We start from the raw sequence: 4,256 nt of genomic DNA, 5'->3' as shown, positions 1-4,256 counted from the left end.
CTGTATGTAACTAAAGTCCTTGGACTATGATCAAACATTAGTTTTGGCCTTACCTTTACAGCCTCAGGCGAAATTTTAAAAACAAATACCATATATAGGTGAAAATGATAGCCGATAAAGACTTAATTTGGTTCAGTTACTTAAATTTTCAGTATTTCGTTACGGAAGTTTTTATAACGATATGCGAGCAGACTACCAATAAATGATAGTCGGAAATTCAAATTGGAAAGTTCTCAAATTTCTTTCAAAGATCTTACGGAAGGTAATTATTGCTAAGCTATCTTTCTCGAAAGACAAGGGTAAGGGAACCTTTTTATTACTTGATGAGAATTTTATTTTAAAAATATTGTTATATCTTGCAACATAATTTGAAAATGCAATAGGCGAAAAGTATAAACAAGCGGCATAGCGCATCAAAAGAACTTGCAAACACTGGCAAAATAGCAAACGTAAAAAATATAATACATTCAGCAACTGATATGTATACACTCGCAGAATGATGTTCACTAATAGGTTTAGGACAGTTATAAACGTTTAACGCACTCAAAAAATACTAAAATTGATTTCTTTAACGATTGTTATATTGTACCTTATTGCAAATTTGTAATCTTAACTTATTGAGAAAAAGGATTTATTTGATCAAAAAGTAAAATAAATCAGCATGTGCAGACTTTAGCATTAGCTGTAATGAGCATAGTTTACATCAACACAATTACACACATAAAAACCATAACAAAAGCAACCCTTAGGATGTGTGTGTTCACATTGCCTAATTAATGGATCATACGGAATTTACACAATATGCCGTTCACCATGCAACTATGTTACAAGGGCTCTTGTCATGTTGTAGAGGGTGATTAAAGATCCAAAAGGTGTCATATATGTTTTTATAATTAAATTAAATTTCTTTATATCGATTTTCTTGAAAACTGTTAAAATTTTTTTAAATACCTCTTTCATATCATAAAAACTTAGATTATTAAATATTACGTACCAAACAGCCTTAGGACTTGTTTTGAAAATTCTGCTCTTAAGAGCAGAATTTTCAAAACATTAAAATACAAATATAAAAATGTAAGCAAATATAAAAATTTAATGCTGCTGCAATTCTAACAAATTCTAAACTCATATTCTAATGGATTCTAAACACATATTCTAATGGATTCTAAACGCATATTCCAATGCATTCTAAACTCATATTCCAATGAATTCTAAACTCATATTCTAATGGATTCTAAACGCATATTCTAATGGATTCTAAACTCATACTCCAATGCATTCTAAACTCATATTCTAATGAATTCTAAACTCATATTCTAATGGATTCTAAACTCATTCTAATGGATTCTAAACGCATATTCTAATGGATTAGAATATTCTAATGCGTTTAGAATCCATTAGAATTCTAAACACATATTTTAATGAGTTCTACACTAATAATCTAATCTTAGATAAATAATATTCTTAAATAATATTCTAATTCTAATCTTATTCAAATTGCAATTAGTTATATGAATATAATCATTTTTACAACTGTTACATTTATTTTATTTATTATTGTAATCAATATTTTATAAAACTTCAAGAAAATAAAATGTTAAAACACAAGAAGAATTATTAGATAATCATGTCAAATACTACAAAATTATTAATAGCAACTACAAATTGTACATTACTAAACATTCTGGACATGACCATTCAAAAATCTCATTTTCGGAAACATTTTCTAGCAGGCCTTGACAAATACCATGAAACCAATCTTCACAGTTGTTACACTGTACTATATCCCTAAATCTATTAATATCAGTTTTCTATTATAATCATTATTTCATATTTAAAATCAATCATGATAAATTTTAATTTAATAACTATTATATAGTTAGTTGTTAATGAGACAGTAATTTTTAAAAAAACATTAAACCATACATGAGACTTAAATGACTGATTAAATAGACTTTAGATTAATTACCAACTGACTTACCTTTTTTTGTCAAATTTGCCTAAAGGCATCCATAACTGCCTACAAATACAATGTAAAGAAAACACTTTTTCTTTGCAAAACTTTACTGATTTTGTAGTCTTAGGAAAATCATTTAAATGATTTTCTGTAATGCTTTTAAGTAAATGCTTTTTCATCATATATGAATCAAATGCAACAAAAGAAGGATTTGAGCTAGTGTAAGCAATGTACTGCGCAAAAGCTAATGCAAATAAACCACAATCGACACCATTTATTTGCTGCTGCACTGGCAAAACACGTATTGTTAAAATATCTTTGGAACAGTTCACAATTGAACAAATTTGTCTGATAACATGCTTTTTTATGTTTTCATGAAACATACTATCTAAAACACATACCTCATCTTTAGCACATTCAAAAGTGCTGATTGTCAGCCAGTGTAAAGCACCATCATGCAAAACTTGTATAAATGATTCATTAACAACTTTAAATAAGTAATTTTGTCCTAGAACTGGATCTTGTAACCCACAAACATTTCTTATCATTTTTTGAACTGTGTGAATCACATTGTCTGATAACATCTGTTTGGTTGAAATATCTTGCAAATCAGCTGCAGAAAGCTTAGATGTTAACAAGATGTCACAATTTTGTGTACAAAATTGATCCTCATTATTAGATGAAAGTTCAGCTGGATAGATAGTGCTAGATAAAAGAAAAAACTTTAAAAACTTTGAAAATACAAAAATGTAACACCAAATTATGCATGTAACACTTGCAAATAAACATTTAATTTCAAAATAGGAAACTTGTTGAAAAACAAATATCTAACCGCACATCATTAAACAGTTTTTTTACATAAAACTTGATTACCTTTTATTGGATGTTAAATACATAGACTTATTATTTAAACAGCTTTTGCAAAACCACGATTTGCTCTTAGGAGCAGCCTTTAAACCGACACATTTTTTGTCAAACCAACTTAGACAATGATCACAACATATCACAAATGTGTCACAGAGTTCGTTGTCACAAGCTTGGCACAGCCAAAGGTTCCTTTGCTTGATTATTTCAAGCTTACTTGTCAGATATGACCAAGAAACCGAAGAAAAATACTTTCTTACTCTTTTTATTTCAACTGGCTCATATGTCACTTTTGTTGGAATTTTTAGCCAAGGTAGAATATAAACAATCTCAACAAGTTGCTCACCACTGAGGACTGATACCAAGATATTTGGCTTTATTAACCACCCAAGCAGCACTGAAACAGAATTAAAAAATTATAAAAGCAATATATAAATAAGTATAACATATTTAGTTTATACACAATATTGAAAAAACTTTAAGGATTACGATATTTATGTAATATAAATCTTTTTATTAATTAGGTAATGTAAATCTTATAAGATTATCATATATTTTTTATTAGTACTTGTATCCTTATCTGTTGGGGACATCTTTAAAAATGACAACAACTTAAAAGTGGCTTCTCTCTTCCTTTTGGGTAATCCAATAATTGTTGTTTCTGATCCTTTTGGTCGACCACGCCTGGGTATATGTGATGGCATCTTAATTAGGTTGGGATCTGGCAGAAAAAAAAATCAATTCTAAAAAAATGAACAATTATAAATTTTAATAACGTAATGAGGAAAAATACTAACCTAGAATAGACTCATCAAGTGATAGTGAGTTAGCTGTAGTGTTGTTATTCAATAACGGAGTTTGTAAATGTAAATGAGGAAGCACATTTACTTTTGACTCATTGGCTGATAGGCTGATTTTTTTGCTTTGACTCACAGATGGAGATTGTGTATGAGGTTGAACCAAAAAATTGGAAATCAACTTATCACTAGAAACTATTGGATTTTGAAAGTCATCAGCTTCACCAATATCTAACACCATATCATTTACTTCTTTATTTAGAAAAACCTGTAAAAAAATTTCAAATTCTAATAATTTTGATAGCAAATTATCAAATTGCTTTCCCTGTGCTTCACTAACCAATGCAGCAATTCTCTGAGATATCAAGAACGCTTTTCTATATTTTGCCTGTTGTGACAGAGGCTTTCTACAATCTTGCTGAATAGATGAAACACTAATGAAATTTGACTGCAAATACTCAGTGGACTCGGTTAAATTTTGGGTCATTTGAAAAAAATCTAATCTCCACCTTTTTAAAACAAGGCACTCTTTAAATAAGCTCTCTCCACTATTCAATCGGAATCTAAAAATGTGTTTGCATGGCAAGCCTATTGAAGTAGCAAAACCACAGTTGCATGAAATACTGGTTGTTTCCTGC

This window comes from Hydra vulgaris, chromosome 01 (genome assembly GCF_038396675.1).
Source record: "Hydra vulgaris chromosome 01, alternate assembly HydraT2T_AEP".
NCBI lineage: Eukaryota > Metazoa > Cnidaria > Hydrozoa > Anthoathecata > Hydridae > Hydra > Hydra vulgaris.
This window is presented reverse-complemented; position numbering follows the sequence as displayed.